Source organism: Salmo trutta, chromosome 6, assembly GCF_901001165.1.
Source record: "Salmo trutta chromosome 6, fSalTru1.1, whole genome shotgun sequence".
Taxonomy (NCBI): Eukaryota; Metazoa; Chordata; class Actinopteri; order Salmoniformes; family Salmonidae; genus Salmo; species Salmo trutta.
The window spans coordinates 51,056,382-51,076,135 of NC_042962.1; the positions used below are offsets into that span (position 1 = coordinate 51,056,382).

Sequence of the window (19,754 nt, forward strand, 5' to 3'; positions counted from 1 at the left end):
AAACAGTCTTTTGTTGCTGCTACAATGTAACCACAATGTGAAGAGTAGAGCAGTTCCCACGTGTCGGGTATTTTTGCCCAATCACGATCGTTCAAAATTCCTGTAATCACGCCCTTGGGTGTGTCTGCCTTGTTTCGGAGCAATCAAATGTTGCAATGTTCAAACGCTCTTCGTTTTCGACGAATCAAGCCGCTCCTTATGGCAAAATAATCATCCTACCATATGCAGGGGAAACACTAGGTTCCGTCCCTGTGATATCAAGAAGCAAGGTATGGAAACATCGCCGGGACCAACGCTACTTCGTTAGCTGTCAAACTTGAAAAAACACAAGTGTCATTTCTAGGACATAGAACCAATTTGAAGTATACATTCCTGTAGTAGAAACGTTGGGTGGGGGTTGACATGTGTTGTGTGAGTCGCTAGCCTAGAACAGTCTGAGGCGTTTTGATAGAGTGTTGTCGGTCGATCGATCATTGTGAAGTAGCCTGTAGCCTGCTCTCTCTGTGTTACTGTATCTTTCATCTTATGGCCATTTTGCAACAGATGTCTCGCTTGCTACAGTTTGCTGCTAGCGGTACAAGTTGGCTGACTTGCGGTGCTGACTGAGCCCACATAAAGCCCGCAGAGAGGCGGGCCGGGGACGGTGTAGTGTAGGGCACTGGGGTTGTTTTTTTTAGCTGACACACAGCTGAATACGGGCGTTGGGTGAATAGATGTTATTGTCGCGCCCCCCCCCCCCCCCCCCCTCTGGCTTGTTCATCATTTTTTTGACAGCTGATCAAACTAATACATAGATGTTTGCTTCACAGAGTCTTACTTTCAATCACTGTCAGTTATTGCACTTCTTGACAGACATGTCATTAAAATACAATTTTCGCTGGGTAGTCTAGCTTAAGCAATACTTTTAAATGAAATGAAGTCCACCCCATCACCATTGCGTTGTTGGCCAGGAAAGCAGGGCTATTCAGTTCCAGACCTGCAGGGCCCAAACCCCTTTGGTTGTCATCCGTCCCTGCTAATCAGGTGACCGACTCAGACCTGGCACACAAGGTGAATGGACTCTCTGCCCAGTCAGTGTCATGAATGAACTTCCAAGTAGAGTAGAGTCCCTCCAGACCTGGAGTTGAATAACCTGTCTATTGGTTTCCCTGAGTTCTATTCACCGTGGCTCGCTGTTGTCACCCCACAGTGCCAAAGTGGCGTCGCTATTCAGAATGCCACAGACCAACAAGTCCAGAAGTACCTCGGCCAGTGGCTCTAGTACCGGACCGGACCGAGGGGAGGAAAGAGGAGAAGAAAGAGAGGAAGCTGAGCCAGAGCCAAAGGTCCAAGTCCAGGAAGCAGGGGATGGAGGAGGAGAGAACACTGGAGACCCAGAGATCATCAAGTCCCCTAGTGACCCCAAACAGTACAGGTAACCTCAACGTTTACCTTACAAACCAACGTTTGTGTGTGTGTGTGAGAGAGAAAGAGAATGTGTATGTGAGAGAGAGAGAGAGAGTGTGTGTGTGTGTGTGTGTGTGTGTGTGTGTGTGTGTGTGTGTGTGTGTGTGTGTGTGTGTGTGTGTGTGTGTGAGAGAAAGAGAGACTGTGTGAGAGAGAGATTCTGTCTGTCTGTCTGTCTGTCTGTCTGTCTGTCTGTCTGTCTGTCTGTCTGTCTGTCTGTCTGTCTGTCTGTCTGTCTGTCTGTCTGTTTGTCTGTCTGTCTGCGAGACTCTCGCACGCAGTAAAAAGTAAACAGCTGGAGGGCCAAACTGTGTGTGTGGTTGTGTCAGCATCTTAGAATAAGAAAATAGTGTTTACCTCTGTCTAACCCCTCCCACAGGTACATCGAGCTGACCAATGGGCTTCGAGTTCTGCTAATTTCAGACTTCACTGGTCTCGCCTCCTCTGGAGACGACGAATCAGAGGAGGAGGAGGAACTGGGGAGGAGGAAGAAGACTCAGGAGAGGGAACAGAGGACGAGTCTGAAGAAGATGAAGATGACAAGGACAGTGACTTTGATGATGACGAGGATGGAGGGAAGAGGAAGAAGGGACACTCAGAGAAACAGGTGAGAGGGTGACCTGAAGAGGAGATATCAGCGCGTTAGCAGCAATAGTAATAAGGGTATTGATGATTGTGTGTTTGTTTATGTGTGTGTGTGTCAGTCTGCTGCAGCGCTGTGTGTGGGTATTGGCAGCTTCAGTGACCCCAATGACCTCCCAGGCCTCGCCCACTTCCTGGAACACAGTGAGTATGATGACCCTTGAACCTTAAGGATGAGATTGTTTGTTTTGTTGTGATAAATCTGATTCAATGCTGTGTTTGTGACACAAGGGGATATACATAGACTTTGCTCTCCTCCCTCTCTCCTCTCCTCCCTCTCTCCTCTCCTCTCCTCCCTCTCTCCTCTCCTCCCTCTCTCCTCTCCTCTCCTCCCTCTCTCCTCCCTCTCTCCTCTCCTCTCCTCCCTCTCTCCTCTCCTCCCTCTCTCCTCTCCTCCCTCTCTCCTCTCCTCTCCTCTCTCCTCTCCTCTCCTCCTCTCTCCTCTCCTCTCCTCCCTCTCTCCTCCCTCTCTCCTCTCCTCTCCTCCCTCTCTCCTCTCCTCTCCTCCCTCTCTCCTCTCCTCCCTCTCTCCTCTCCTCTCCTCCCTCTCTCCTCTCCTCTCCTCTCCTCCCCCCTCTCTCCCTCTCTCCTCTCCTCCCTCTCTCCTCTCCTCTCCTCCCTCTCTCCTCCTCTCCTCCTGTAGTGGTGTTCATGGGCAGTGAGAAATACCCATCAGAGAATGGTTTCGATGCCTTCCTGAAGAAACATGGGGGCAGCGACAACGCCTCCACGGACTGTGAGAGAACCGTCTTCCAGTTTGACGTCCAGAGAAAGAAATTCAGAGAGGCTCTGGACAGGTCAGCAACACACCACCATTATAGTCTCCTTGTCTCTTGATTCGGATTAGTCCATCTGACTCTGTACCTGTCTGTGATTGGCTCTCTCCAGATGGGCCCAGTTCTTCATCTGTCCTCTGATGATCCGAGACGCCATCGACAGGGAGGTGGAAGCTGTCGACTCCGGTGAGAGGCATTCTGGGAAGAATTTTTTGTTGTTGACCTTATTCAGACCTTATGCACTGGTTATGTAGTGACCTGCTCCCCCTTCTCTCTTTTATCAGAGTACCAACTGGCCAAGCCGTCTGACTCTCACAGGAAAGAGATGTTGTTTGGGAGTCTAGCGAAGCCAGGTCACCCCATGGGCAAGTTCTGCTGGGGTGAGGACACACACATGCGCACACACACACACACACACACACACACTCACACATGAACTACTTTGTGTACTGTGTTGTCATGTGTAAACGAGACAGATGTTGTGTTATTGTGGTATGTGACTGAGCTGTTGTCATGGTTTCCACCGGTGGTTGTCATGGTTTCCCCAGGTAACGCCCAGACTCTGAAGACAGAGCCCAGGAAAAAGAGGATCAACGTTTACAAGAGGCTCCGCTCCTTCTGGAAGAGACATTACTCTGCCCACTACATGACCCTGGCTGTGCAGTCTAAAGGTGACACACACACACACACACACACACACACACACACACACACACACACACACACACACACACACACACACACACAAACACACACACACACACACACACACAGCCGCTCAGTCACACATGTAACTCTGTTGTCCTCCTCGGTGTGTGTGTGTGTGTGTGTGTGTGTGTGTGTGTAGAGAAGCTGGACACTCTAGAGGAGTGGGTGAAGGAGATCTTCAGTGGAGTGCCCAACAAGTGAGTCTCAGCTGTAGATGAATCCCTCACCATTCATATTATAATATGGCCATTTAGCGAACACTTACTGGACCCTGTTCCTCAGTGCTCAGCCCAAGCCGGACTTCTCTGAGCTGCTGGATCCCTTTGATACTCCAGCCTTCAACAAGCTGTACAGAGGTAGGAACACCTGCTCTATTGAGCGGACCTGTACAGACTTCTCTCCTGATCTCCATTAGAGCCACACAGCTTCAGTTCAGCTCAATGAAAATAGGATTTTGAATGGGAATCAATTGTTGGTCCCCAAAAATATATGCTCACAAGTAAAGTAAGACATAGCTGTGTGTGTGTGTGTGTTTCAGTTGTTCCTGTGAGGAAGGTCCATGCTCTGACCATCACCTGGTCCCTGCCTCCTCAGGAGAAACACTACAGGTAAGAAACACAACAACAGATAATACAGGTACGACAGATAATACAGCTATGACAGATAATACAGCTACGACAGATAGTACAGCTACGACAGATAATACAGCTACGACAGATAATACAGCTACGACAGATAATACAGCTATTACAGATATTACAGATAATACAGCTACTCCAGATAATACAGCTACTACAGATATTACAGATAATACAGACAATACAGCTATTACAGATACTCCAGATAATACAGCTACTCCAGATAATACAGCTACTCCAGATAATACAGCTACTCCAGATAATACAGCTACTCCAGATAATACAGCTGCTACAGATATTACAGCTACTCCAGATAATACAGCTACTCCAGATAATACAGCTGCTACAGATAATACAGCTGCTACAGATAATACAGCTGCTACAGATAATACAGCTGCTCCAGATAATACAGCTGCTACAGATAATACAGCTACTACAGATATTACAGCTGCTACAGATAATACAGGTATATAATACAGGTACTCCAGATAATACAGCTATTACAGGTAATACAGCTACTACATATAATGCGGCTATTACAGATAATACAGCTATTACAGATAATACAGCTACTACATATAATACAGCTATTAAAGATAATACAGCTACGACAGATAATACAGCTATGACATATAATACAGCTATGACATATAATACAGCTATTACTGATAATACAGCTATTACTGATAATACAGCTATTACAGATAATACAGCTACTACATATAATACAGCTATTACTGATAATACAGCTATTACTGATAATACAGCTATTACAGATAATACAGCTACTATATATAATACAGCTACTACATATAATACAGCTATTACTGATAATACAGCTATTACAGCTAATACAGCTATTACAGATAATATAGCTACTACATATAATACAGCTATTACAGATAATACAGCTATTACTGATAATACAGCTATTACAGATAATACAGCTACTGCATATAATACAGCTATTCCAGATAATAAAGCTATTCCAGATAATACAGCTATTACAGATAATACAGCTATTACAGATAATACAGCTTTATAACACAGGAACTACAGGAGAGATACTACAGTTGATGATGCACCTCTCTCTCTGCCTCACTGTTTCTACCTCTCTCCGCCCCCCCCATATCGTTCTCTCTCTCTCTCTCTCTCTCTCTCTCTCTCTCTCAGGGTGAAGCCTCTCCACTACATCTCTTGGCTAATTGGTCACGAGGGCACAGGCAGCATCCTATCAATTCTCAGGAGGAAGTGAGTCAGAACTACGGCATGCAGGACTACATAGCTATAAAGCGGTGCATTATGGGTTATGTTTATATGGTAACTGTACTTAGGTGCTGAGGTGTGTGTGTGTGTGTGTGTGTGTGTGTGTGTGTGTGTGTGTGTGTGTGTGTGTGTGTAGGTGCTGGGCCATGGCTCTGTTTGGAGGGAACAGTGAAACAGGCTTTGACCAGAACTCTACCTACTCCATCTTCTCCATCTCCATCACACTCACTGACCAAGGATTCCAGAACTTCTACCAGGTTGGTACACACACACACACATTCAATATCCTATTTTCCTAACCCTAATTATAACCCTAACCCTAGTTATAAACCTAACCTCTAAGCCGAAAATTTTATTTTTACAAGTGAGGACTGGCAAAATGTGAGCACTTTTGGTACTCACAAGTATAGTAAAACGTACATACACACACACTATTGGTACACAGTACACACATTATCTGTGTTCCTCTACAGGTGGCTCACCTGGTCTTCCAGTACCTCAAGATGATGCAGAGCCTGGGCCCCCAACAACGGTAGTGTCTCTGTGTGATTAGTGCTTCATTATAGGCATGTGAATTGCAGAATATCTGCTTTATTTATACAGTATATGAGTGTCTATCTATCTATCCCTCTCTCTCTCTCCCTCACTCTGCCTCTCTCTCTCTGCCTCTCTCTCTCCCTCTCTCTCCCCATCTCTCTCTCCCTCTCTCTCCCCATCTCTCTCTCCCTCTGCCTCTCTCTCTCTATGCCTATCTGTCTCTCTGCCTCTCTCTCTCTGCCTCTCTCTCTCTGCCTCTCTCTCTCTGCCTCTCTCTCTCCCCATCTCTCTCTCTCTATGCCTATATGTCTCTCTGCCACTCTCTCTCTGCCTCTCTCTCTCTGCCTCTCTCTCTCCCTCTCTCTCCCCATCTCTCTCTCTCCATCTCTCTCTCCCTCTGCCTCTCTCTCTCTATGCCTATCTGTCTCTCTGCTTCTCTCTCTCTGCTTCTCTCTCTCTGCCTCTCTCTCTCTGCCTCTCTCTCTCTGCCTCTCTATCTCTGCCTCTCTCTCTCCCCATCTCTCTCTCTCAATGCCTACATATCTCTCTGCCACTCTCTCTCTGCCTCTCTCTCTCTCTGCCTCTCTCTCTCTCTCTCTCTCTCTGTTTGTAGGATCTATGAGGAGATTCAAAAGATTGAAGCCAATGAGTTTCACTACCAGGAACAGGTAAATACTACTAGCATTCTCCTCCTATCTACAAGTACAGGAATGAATGCACCCAACCTACCGATGAACCCCTGTGTGTTTCAGACGGACCCTATAGAGTATGTGGAGGATATCTGTGAGAACATGCAGCTGTTTCCTAAAGAACACTTCCTCACCGGAGACCAGCTCATGTTCCAGTATTCACCTGAGGTGTGTGTGTGTTTGTTTGTTTGTTTGTTTGTTTAGGTGATCGTTGCGGCCCTTTCCTTGCTTACTAAACTAATCTGGTGTGTGTGTGTGTGTGTGTGTGTGTGTGTGTGTGTGTGTGTGTGTGTTGTGTGTGTGTGTGTGTGTGTGTGTGTGTGTGTGTGTGTGTGTGTGTGTGTGTGTTGTGTGTGTGTGTGTGTGTGTGTGTGTGTGTGTGTGTGTGTGTGTGTGTGTGTGTGTGTGTGTGTGTGTGTGTGTGTGTGTGTGTGTGTGTGTGTGTGTGTGTGTGTGTGTGTGTGTGTGTGTGTGTGTGTGTGTGTGTAGGTGATCAGTGCGGCCCTGTCCTTGCTGACTCCAGACAGATCCAACCTGTTGCTGCTCTCTCCAGACCACGAAGGCCACTGTCCCCTCAGGGAGAAATGGTTTGGAACACATTACAGCGTAGAGGGTGAGACACATACACACACACATACATACCTACTACAGTGGCTTCAGAAAATATTCACATCACTTGACCTATTCCACGTTTTGTTGTGTTACAGCCTGAATTCAAAATGGATTAAATATACGTTTTTCTCTCACCCATCGACACACCATACCCATAATGACAAACTGAAAACATGTTTTTAGAAAAATATTGAAAATGAAGTACAGAAATATCTAGTTTACAGAGTTATTCACACCCCTGAGTCAATACATGTTAGAATCACCTTTGGCAGTGATTACAGCTGTGAGTCTTTCTGGGTAAGTCTCTAAGAGCTTTGTACACCTGGATTGTACAATATTTGCACATTATTCCTATTAAAATTCTTCAAGCTCTGTCAAGTTGGTTGATGATCATTGCTAGACAGCCATTTCACATCTTGCCATAGATTTTCAAGACGATTTTAAGTCAAAACTGTAACTAGGCCATTCAGGAACATTCAATATCGTCTTGGTAAACAACTCTAGTGTAGATTTGTGTTTTAGGTTAATGTCCTGTTGAAAGGTGAATTTGTCTCCCAGTGTCTGGTGGAAATCAGACTAAACCAGGTTTTCCTCTAGGATATTGCCGGTGCTTTGCTCTATTCCGTTTATTTTTATCCTAGTCATGCCGTTGACAAGCATACCGATAACATGATGCAGCCACCACCATGCTTGAAAATATGAAGAGTGGTACTCAGTGATGTGTTGTTAGATTTGGACCAAACATAACACTTTGTATTCAGGACATAAAATTTATTTCTTTGCCACATGTTTTGCAGTTTTACTTTAATGCCTTAATGGAAGCAGGATGCATGTTTTGGAATATTTTTTATTCTGTACAGGCTAGTGTTGTGGAGTAACTACAATGTTGTTGATACATTCTCAGTTTTCTCCTATCACAGCCATTAAACTCTGGTTTCCTTCCTCTCTGGCAACTGGGTTAGAAAGGACACTTGTATCTTTGTAGTGACTGGGTTTATTGATACACCATCCAAAGTGTAATTAATAACTTCACCATGCTCAAAGTGATATTCAATCTCTGTTGATAATTTTTTTTACCCATCTACCAATGGTGCCCTTCTTTGCAAAGCATTGGAAAACCTCCCTGATCTTTGTGTTTGAATCTGTGCTTGAAATGTACTGCTCAACTGAGGGACCTTACAGATAATTGTATGTGTGGGGTACAGAGATGAGGTAGTTATTAAAACATCATGTTAAACACTATTATTGCACACAGAGTGAGTCCATGCAATTTATTCTGTGACTTATTAAGCAAATGTTTACTCCTGAACATATTTAGGCTTTTAGGGGTCGAATACGTATTTATTCAAGACATTTCAGCTTTTCATTATTAATTAGTTTGTTACATTTAAAAAAAAACATAATTCCACTTTGACATTATGGGGCATTGTGTGTAGACCAGTTATACAAAATCTCAATTTAATCCATTTTAAATTCAGGCTGTAACACGACAAAATGTGGAAAAAGTGAAGATGTATGTATACTTTCTGAAGGCACTGTATGTGTTTGCATTATCAGAGGGCCAGATCATATCAACATGGTCCCAATATGTAGAGAAAGAGAGAGAGTGTCCTGATAGTTGTCTCTTCTCTGTCCAGATATCCAGCAGGAGTGGAGAGAGCGCTGGAATGGAGACTTTGAGCTCAGCTCTGACCTGCACCTCCCTGTCAAGAACAAGTTCATCGGTTAGTGTGTGTGTGTGTGTGTATGTGTTTGTGTGTTGTGAACCTTCCTAATGTGTTTATATTTTGTGCCTTCCTTCCAGCGACTGATTTCAGCCTGAAGCTGTCTGACTGTCCTGATACTGAGCTGCCAGTCAGAGTAACTGCCAACGACCGAGGATGCCTCTGGTACAAGAAGGACAACAAGTTCAACATACCCAAAGGTGTGTGTGTGTGTGTGTGTGTGTGTGTGTGTGTGTGTGTGTGTGTGTGTGTGTGTGTTAGGGCTGTGGCGGTCATGGAATTTTGGATGATGGTAATTGGCCAGCCAAATAACGCGATCTCCGTAATAACCGTTTGAATAGTAATTTAAAAAAAAATTGAATGGGCGTCCCCATTGAAGTCAATGATGGCATCATGGATGGATTGGCAATCATTGCGAGTGTACCCACAGGAGCAAAGCAGGAAGTGTACTCATCAATATGTGCCGTGATTTATTCATTCAACCAGAGAGGAAGAGGCGAAGCGAGAGGGTTTACTCCGCCAAAATTCTATCCACGAAAATAAGACCAAGAAGTGAGGAATTTTTTGTATGGAGGTCAATGAGAAAATGTTGAATTTGGTCAACAACAAAAATCGAATTGCTATATTGCTACGTGAGGCTTATTTGATGAAATATATGTTTCGTAATGGTTAGGTTGTTACGAATGCTCTGATATAAGTGGACGCACGTGGAATTTGGCCAGGTTTGAAAAAAACAACTTTATATCAGTTGTGCCTGTTGTTCACACACACGTATCTGCCTTCTCATTGGCTAGAATGGTCCCACCTGAATGACTTTCATATTTGAGGACATATACACTGCTCAAAAATATAAAGGGAACACTTAAACAACACAATGTAACTCCAAGTCAATCACACTTCTGTGAAATCAAACTGTCCACTTAGGAAGCAACACTGATTGACAATAAATTTCACATGCTGTTGTGCAAATGGAATAGACAACAGGTGGAAATTATAGGCAATTAGCAAGACACCCCCAATAAAGGAGTGGTTCTGCAGGTGGGGACCACAGACCACTTCTCAGTTCTTATGCTTCCTGGCTGATGTTTTGGTCACTTTTGAATGCTGGCGGTGCTTTCACTCTAGTGGTAGCATGAGACGGAGTCTACAACCCACACAAGTGGCTCAGGTAGTGCAGCTCATCCAGGATGGCACATCAATGCGAGCTGTGGCAAGAAGGTTTGCTGTGTCTGTCAGCGTAGTGTCCAGAGCATGGAGGCGCTACCAGGAGGCAGGCCAGTACATCAGGAGACGTGAAGGAGGCCGTAGGAGGTCAACAACCCAGCAGCAGGACCGCTACCTCCGCCTTTGTGCAAGGAGGAGCAGGAGAAGCACTGCCAGAGCCCTGCAAAATGACCTCCAGCAGGCCACAAATGTGCATTTGTCTGCTCAAACGGTCAGAAACAGACTCCATGAGGGTGGTATGAGGGCTTGACGTCCACAGGTGGGGGTTGTGCTTACAGCCCAACACCGTGCAGGACGTTTGGCATTTGCCAGAGAACACCAAGATTGGCAAATTCGCCACTGGCGCCCTGTGCTCTTCACAGATGAAAGCAGGTTCACACTGAGCACGTGACAGACGTGACAGAGTCTGGAGACGCCGTGGAGAACGTTCTGCTGCCTGCAACATCTTCGAGCATGACCGGTTTGGCGGTGGGTCAGTCATGGTGTGGGGTGGCATTTCTTTGGGGGGCCGCACAGCCCTCCATGTGCTCGCCAGAGGTAGCCTGACTGCCATTAGGTACCGAGATGAGATCCTCAGACCCCTTGTGAGACCATATGCTGGTGCGGTTGGCCCTGGGTTCCTCCTAATGCAAGACAATGCTAGACCTCATGTGGCTGGAGTGTGTCAGCAGTTCCTGCAAGAGGAAGGCATTGATGCTATGGACTGGCCCGCCCGTTCCCCAGACCTGAATCCAATTGAGCACATCTGGGACATCATGTCTCGCTCCATCCACCAACGCCACATTGCACCACAGACTGTCCAGGAGTTGCCGGATGCTTTATTCCAGGTCTGCCACCTCATCAGGAGCATGCCCAGGCGTTGTAGGGAGGTCATACAGGCACGTGGAGGCCACACACACTACTGAGCCTCATTTTGACTTGTTTTAAGGACATTACATCAAAGTTGGATCAGCCTGTAGTGTGGTTTTACACTTTAATTTTGAGTGTGACTCCAAATCCAGACCTCCATGGGTTGATAAATTGGATTTCCATTGATTATTTTTGTGTGATTTTGTTGTGAGCACATTCAACTATGTAAAGAAAAAAGTATTTAACCTCTCTAGGGTAGGTGGCACCAAATCGTCCCACCTACGTAACAGCCAGTGGAATCCTGTGGCGCGTTATTCAAATACCTTAGAAATGCTATTACTTCAATTTCTCAAACATATGACTATTTTCCACCATTTTAAAGACAAGACTCTGGTTAATCTAACCACACTGTCCGATTTCAAAAAGGCTTTACAACGAAAGCAAAACATTAGATTATGTCAGCAGAGTACCCAGCCAGAAATAATCAGACACCCATTTTTCAAGCTAGCATACAATGTCACAAAAACCCAGAAGACAGCTAAATGCAGCACTAACCTTTGATGATCTTCATCAGATGACACACCTAGGACATTATGTTATACAATACATGCATGTTTTGTTCAATCAAGTTCATATTTATATCAAAAACCAGCTTTTTACATTAGCATGTGACGTTCAGAACTAGCATACCCCCCGCAAACTTCCAGTGAATTTACTAAAAATGTACTAAATTACTCATGATAAACGTTCACAAAAAGCATAACAATTATTTTAAGAATTATAGATACAGAACTCCTCTATGCACTCGATATGTCCGATTTTAAAATAGCTTTTTGGTGAAAGCACATTTTGCAATATTCTAAGTAGATAGCCCGGCATCACAGGGCTAGCTATTTAGACACCCAGCAAGTTTAGCCTTCACCAAACTCCGATTTACTATCAGAAAAGTTTGATTACCTTTGGTGTTCTTCGTCAGAATGCACTCTCAGGACTTCTACTTCAATAACAAATGTTGGTTTGGTCCCAAATAATCCATAGTTATGTTCAAACAGCGGCGTTTTGTTCGTGCGTTCAAGACACTATCCGAATGGTAAATAAGGGTTACGAGCACGGTGCATTTGGTGACAAAAAAAATCTAAATATTCCATTACCGTACTTCGAAGCATGTCAACCGCTGTTTAAAATCAATTTTTATGCAATTTTTCTCGTAAAAAAGCGATAATATTCCGACCGGGAATCTGCGGTTAGGTAAATAGACGACAGAAAATAAAGCACGGGATCGACTCGTGCACGCGCCTAAGCCCATTATCCTCTTATCGGCCACTTGCCAAAAGCGCAAATGTGTTTCAGCCTGGGGCTGGAAAGACATCATTCAGCTTTTTCCCAGGCTCTGAGAGCCTATGGGAGCCGTAGGAAGTGTCACGTTACAGCAAAGATCCTCAGTCTTCAATAAACAGAGACAAGGAAAACAAGATCTTGTCAGACAGGCCACTTCCTGTTCAGAATCTTCTCAGGTTTTTGCCTGCCATATGAGTTCTGTTATACTCACAGACACCATTCAAACAGTTTTAGAAACGTTAGGGTGTTTTCTATCCAAAGCCAATATGCATATTATTATATGCATATTATATGCATATTCTAGTTACTGGGTAGGAGTAGTAACCAGATTAAATCGGGTAAGTTTTTTATCCGGCCGTGTAAATACTGCCCCCTAGCCCTAACAGGTTAATAAGATTATTTCTTTCATTCAGATCTAGGATGTGTTGTTTAAGTGTTCCCTTTATTTTTTTGAGCAGTATATTTCCATTGTTAGAGCGGTCACTCCACTATCTTGTCAATATAATTGAAAATCTTTGATTCAACTCAACTGACGTTAGAAAAAATGCATTTCATTACAAGAGCCACATCAGTGAACGTCATTTGAATGAACATTCTACATTACCATGGAAGTCATTACTTCACAATACCAGGCAGCCATCCCTAGTGTACCCATGAGTTTACCAGTCAAATTGCCAGGGTAAGAAATTCCAAGCATATAGATCCTATTAAATTATTATTCTAATTGATAATTCTATGGTTCCAAGCCCGTTCTTTTCATGTGTGCTGCTGTTTCCCAGGCAACCGAAGACTTGTTTGCTACAACACCTTGCTTGTTTCAACTAGGAGCAACAACGTTTCATCACGCTGTTTAGAGTATGTTACAGCAGAAACAGACTCCACCGCACAAATTCCAGGCCGTCCTCTTCGTACCCCAAAAACAAAAATGACGACGGTTATTTTATTTTCATAATGGTTTTCATCCATACGGTAATTGTGCCAGCCCTACTGTGTGTCTGTGTTTCAAAGTAACTACTTTATAACACACACACACACACACACAATCTGGCGTCAATGTCCACATGTTCTCTTAAAGGACAATTCCACCCAAAAACTTTTGGTATTTGTTTCATTAGTCCATTGTTGATATAGTCCATGTCAGCAGTTTATAATTTGCATCATACTGGCTTGAATTTCTGTATTTTGAATGTTATTTATCTTGAAAACATGATTGCTGACATGCAAAACATTTTGGGACTTTATCCACAAAGGACTAGTGAAACAAATACCAAAATATTGTTTTTGAGTGGAGTTTTGTCTATCTGGTACAGCCAGTAGAAAACTGTCCGCCACTCTGACCCTGGTTCCTCTCTAGGTTTCTTCATAGGTTCCTTTCTTCTAGGGAGTTTTTCCTGGCAACTGTTCTTCTGCTGATGTACAGTGGAGGAAAAAAGTATTTGATCCCCTGCTGATTTTGTACGTTTGCCCACTGACAAAGAAATGATCAGTCTATAATTTTAATGCTAGGTTTATTTGAACAGTGAGAGACAGAATAACAACAAAAAAATCCAGAAAAACGCATGTCAAAAATGTTATAAATTGATTTGCATTTTAATGAGGGAAATAAGTATTTGACCCCTCTGCAAAACATGACTTAGTACTTGGTGGCAAAACCCTTGTTGGCAATCACAGAGGTCAGACGTTTCTTGTAGTTGGCCACCAGGTTTGCACACATCTCTGGAGGGATTTTGTCCCACTCCTCTTTGCAGATCTTCTCCAAGTCATTAAGGTTTCGAGGCTGACGTTTGGCAACTCGAACCTTCAGCTCCCTCTACAAATTTTCTATGGGATTAAGGTCTGGAGACTGGCTAGGCCACTCCAGGACCTTATGTGCTTCTTCTTGAGCCACTCCTTTGTTGCCTTGGCCATGTGTTTTGGGTCATTGTCATGCTGGAATACCCATCCACGACCCATTTTCAATGCCCTGGCTGAGGGAAGGAGATTCTCACCCAAGATTCGACGGTACATGGCCCCGTCCATCGTCCCTTTGATGCAGTGAAGTTGTCCTGTCCCCTTAGCAGAAAAACACCCCCAAAGCATAATGTTTCCACCTCCATGTTTGAAGGTAGGGATGGTGTTCTTGGGGTCATAGGCAACATTCCTCCTCCTCCAAACACGGCGAGTTGAATTGATGCCAAAGAGCTCCATTTTGGTCTCATCTGACCACAACATTTTCACCCAGTTGTCCTCTGAATCATTCAGATGTTCATTGGCAAACTTCAGACGGGCATGTATATGTGCTTTCTTGAGCAGGGGGACCTTGCGGGCGCTGCAGGATTTCAGTCCTTCACGGCGTAGTGTGTTACCAATTGTTTTCTTGGTGACTATGGTCCCAGCTGCCTTGAGATCATTGACAAGATCCTCCCGTGTAGTTCTGGGCTGATTCCTCACCGTTCTCATGATCATTGCAACTCCACGAGGTGAGATCTTGCATGGAGCCCCAGGCCAAGGGAGATTGACAGTTCTTTTGTGTTTCTTCCATTTGCGAATAATCGCACCAACTGTTGTCACCTTCTCACCAAGCTGCTTGGCGATGGTCTTGTAGCCCATTCCAGCCTTGTGTAGGTCTACAATCTTGTTCCTGACATCCTTGGAGAGCTCTTTGGTCTTGGCCATGGTGGAGAGTTTGGAATCTGATCGATTGATTGCTTCTGTGGACAGGTGTCTTTTATACAAGTAACAAACTGAGATTAGGAGCACTCCCTTTAAGAGTGTGCTCCTAATCTCAGCTCGTTACCTGTATAAAAGACACCTGGGAGCCAGAAATCTTTCTGATTGAGAGGGGGTCAAATACTTATTTCCCTCATTAAAATGCAAATAAATTTATAACATTTTTGACATGCGTTTTTCTGGATATTTTTGTTGTTATTCTGTCTCTCACTGTTCAAATAAACCTACCATTAAAATTATAGACTGATAATTTCTTTGTCAGTGGGCAAACGTACAAAATCAACAGGGGACCGAATACTGTTTTCGCTCACTGTATAAAGGGCTTTATAAAATACATTTGATTGATTGAGTTACTACAACAGTGAACAATTAAAATGGTCAATAACTTTGCTATTTCATTGATCTGTCGTTTCTACTCTCTCTCCGTTGAAAGGACGTTTCCTCTCTCTCCTTTGCTAATCTGTCGTTTCTTCTTTCTCTCCTTCAGCATACATCCGCTTCCATCTTATCTCTCCGGTCATCCAGCAGTCAGCCAAGAAGTAAGTCCAGGGTTTAGTTAGCCATTAGCCAACAAGTGTTTCACGGGTAGAGATTGTGCTAAAATCGCTAGCCTCTCGAGAATGCAGCCATAGCTAGGAACTGTTTTACACCATTTTTTTAATCCTGTTTCTCTCTGCTTATCTCCCTCTCTCCACCTGTCCCTTCCTCTCTCCACTCTCTCTCATCCCCAACCCTCCTTTCCCCCTCTCTCTGCTTATCTCCCTCTCTCCACTCTCTCTCATCCCCAACCCTCCTTTCCCCCTCTCTCTGCTTATCTCTCTCTCTCCACTCTCTCTCATCCCCAACCCTCCTTTCCCCCTCTCTCTGCTTATCTCCCTCTCTCCACTCTCTCTCATCCCCAACCCTCCTTTCCCCCTCTCTCTGCTTATCTCCCTCTCTCCACTCTCTCTCATCCCCAACCCTCCTTTCCCCCTCTCTCTGCTTATCTCCCTCTCTCCACTCTCTCTCATCCCCAACCCTCCTTTCCCCCTCTCTCTGCTTATCTCTCTCTCTCCACTCTCTCTCATCCCCAACCCTCCTTTCCCCCTCTCTCTGCTTATCTCCCTCTCTCCACTCTCTCATCCCCAACCCTCCTTTCTCCCTCTCTCTGCTTATCTCCCTCTCTCCACTCTCTCTCATCCCCAACCCTCCTTTCCCCCTCTCTCTGCTTATCTCTCTCTCTCCACTCTCTCTCATCCCCAACCCTCCTTTCCCCCTCTCTCTGCTTATCTCCCTCTCTCCACTCTCTCATCCCCAACCCTCCTTTCCCCCTCTCTCTGCTTATCTCTCTCTCTCCACTCTCTCTCATCCCCAACCCTCCTTTCCCCCTCTCTCTGCTTATCTCCCTCTCTCCACTCTCTCTCATCCCCAACCCTCCTTTCCCCCTCTCTCTCTCACTCCCTCCCACCCTTCTCTCCACTTGCCCCTTTCTCTCTCTCTCTCTCTCTCTCACCCTGCCCCTCTCTCTCCCCCTCCCCCTCTCTCTCTCTCCCCTCCCTAGCCTGGTGTTATTTGACCTGCTAGTGAACATACTGGGTCATAACCTAGCAGAACCAGCCTACGAGGCTGACGTGGCCCAGCTGGACTACAAGCTGTCAGTAGGAGAACACGGACTGGTTATCAAGGTCAAGGGCTTCAACCACAAACTGCCTGTGAGTTAGACCGAGACACACTGCACCGCACGCCGCGCCACACACACCACACTCACACACTCCCTCCTCTGTAGCTCCTGTTCCATCTGATCCTGGACCATCTGGCTGACTTCTCTGCCTGTCAAGATGTCTTCAATATGTTCTCTGAGCAGCTCAAAAAGACCTACTTCAACATCCTCATACGGCCTGAGAAACTGGGCAAGTACGTCACGTGTGTGTGTGTGTGTGTGTGTGTCGATTTGGTGTGTGTCCCATCTCACCGTTGTCTTCTCTCTCTCACCAAACACACACTCTCAGGGACGTGCGTTTGTTGGTCCTGGAGCATGGTCGCTGGTCCATGGTAGAGAAGTACCAGGCGCTGGCAGACGGTGGTCTGACTGTAGAGGAACTGATGGAGTTCAGCAGAACCTTCAAGACCCAGCTCTATGCAGAGGGGCTGGTGCAGGGGAACTTCACTAGCCAGGTGACTGGACCATGAAAACACACACACACATTACACACCCTTTCCACAAAACCCTCTTACCCTCTTGTATGATTTCTGCTGTTTATTAAAGTGGGATCTGTTTTCTCTACAGGAGTCAATCCAGTTCCTGCAGTACATCACTGAGTAAGTTTACACACACACACACACACACACACACACACACACACACACACACACACACACACACACACACACACACACACACACACACACACACACACACACACACACACACACACACACACACGCTGTTCTCTTGTCTGTCTGTCAGTAAGCTGCAGTTCTCCAAGCTGCCAGCAGAGGTCCCAGTGTTGTTCAGAGTGGTGGAGCTGCCTCTGAAACAGCACCTCTGTAAGGTCAAAGCACTGAACAAGGGAGACGCCAACTCAGAGGTCACAGTCTACTACCAGGTACACACACACACACACACACACACACACACACACACACACACACACATACTGGTACAATTAATCTGTTCATGACTGATTGACTCGCCTCTGACATTCATTCACTCTCTTCTCTTCCTCTCCCCTTCTCCCCCTCTCTCTCTCTCTCCAGTCTGGTCTGAAAAACCTCAGAGAACACACACTGATGGAGCTGCTGGTGGTGAGTACACCAACAAGCGTTCATCACTTCATCCCCTAACCCCTCATCCCTTCTTCCTCCTATCCTCTGACCTCTGTGTTGTTGATATTGTTGTTATTGTTGTTATTGTTGTGGTTCCAGATGCACATGGAGGAGCCCTGCTTTGACTTCCTCAGGACAAAAGAGACTCTGGGGTCAGTGTCTGTTTTTCCCTCTTCTCTGTCTGTCTGGTGACTAAATAGACCATGGAACCTCTGGAAAGAGTAGGAGTGTTAACCCCAGTGTCCCAACCTTCCTGAGTGTCCCAACCTTCCTGAGTGTCCCAACCTTCCTGAGTGTCCCAACCTTCCTGAGTGTCCCAACCTTCCTGAGTGTCCCAACCTTCCTGAGTGTCCCAACCTTCCTGAGTGTCCCAACCTTCCTGAGTGTCCCAACCTTCCTGAGTGTCCCAACCTTCCTCGGCGTCCCAGGGTCTAAACCTTCTCCAGCTTCCAATTGGCTCAGTCAACTTAAACCCCTCTCTCTCCCTCCGTCTCTCTCCTCCAGGTATCATGTTTATCCAACCTGCAGAAACACATCTGGAGTCCTGGGCTTCTCTGTCACGGTGGAAACACAGGCCACCAAGTTCAAGTGAGATCCTCATACTGACCGTATGAACCAATGACATTGTGCACTGCAGTGATTTTGATGTGGTCTTCCCGAGGCTAGAAGTACTATCTCTTCTCTCTCTCTCCATCTCTTCTCTCTCTCTCTCTTCTCTCTCTCTCCATCTCTTCTCTCTCTATCTCTTCTCTCCATCTCTCTTTCAGTACTGAGCTGGTAGAGTTGAAGATAGAGGAGTTTCTGTCTTCCTTTGGAGAGAAGTTGAGTGCTCTGACTGACAGTGCCTTCAACACACAGGTGTGTGTGTCTGACTGACTATATATATATGAGTGTACTGGAGTTTACTTGTTAAGCTGAAGGTGTGTGTGTGTGTGTGTGTACAGGTGACTGCGCTGGTCAAGCTAAAGGAGTGTGAGGACACACACCTGGGAGAGGAGGTGGACAGGAACTGGGCCGAGGTCGCTACACAGCAGTATGTCTTCAACAGGCTTCACAGAGAGGTGAGACACACACACCGGACAATTCAGTTGTTCTGTTTTTGTGGTGTGTGCAGAATTTTGTAGCTGCTGCAGTAGTTGCTTTCTGTAGTTGCTGCAGACGTTTCATGTGCGACTGCGTGTGCGTACGTGTTTGTGCGTGTGAGTAGATTGAGGCCCTGAAGCAGATGACCAGAGCAGAGCTGGTATCCTGGTATCTGGAGCACCGCGGACACAACTGCAGAAAACTCAGTGTACATGTAAGTGTGTGTATAGGTGAGCAGTGTGTGTGTGTGTGTGTGTGTGTGTGTATAGGTGAGCAGTGTGTGTGTGTGTGTGTGTGTGTGTGTGTGTATAGGTGAGCAGTGTGTGTGTGCGCTCTAACATCGACCTCCCTCCCTAGGTGGTGGGTTTTGGGCCGGAGGAGGGCGACCCCCCAGGAGATGACAAGCAGAGTCGTCGTGGTAACGGAGAGCGGGATGAGGAAGAGAGCGGCAGTTCGTCCTACGGAGAAGTGTCCAAACTGACCTTCCTCCCCGCCTCGCCCAAGATGGCCGCCGCTACATCCATCATGGACATTCCTTCATTTACCCAGAGCCTTACCCTCTTCCCATACCACAAGATCATCCAATAGACTACCAATATCTATTTTCACAATATTTCTTTCAAACTCTCTCTCCTTCATTGCCTGACCATAACATCATCTAATAAACTCAATGAGATACACTATCACTGTCTTTGGGGCTGACTCTCT

The 19,754-nt window shown here is 45.6% G+C and overlaps 1 pseudogene; it reads left to right on the forward strand.

Moving 5' to 3' along the window:
* Nucleotides 1-744: 744 nt before the first annotated feature.
* Nucleotides 745-19,729, forward strand: LOC115196151 (nardilysin-like; annotated as a pseudogene).
* Nucleotides 19,730-19,754: the final 25 nt, after the last annotated feature.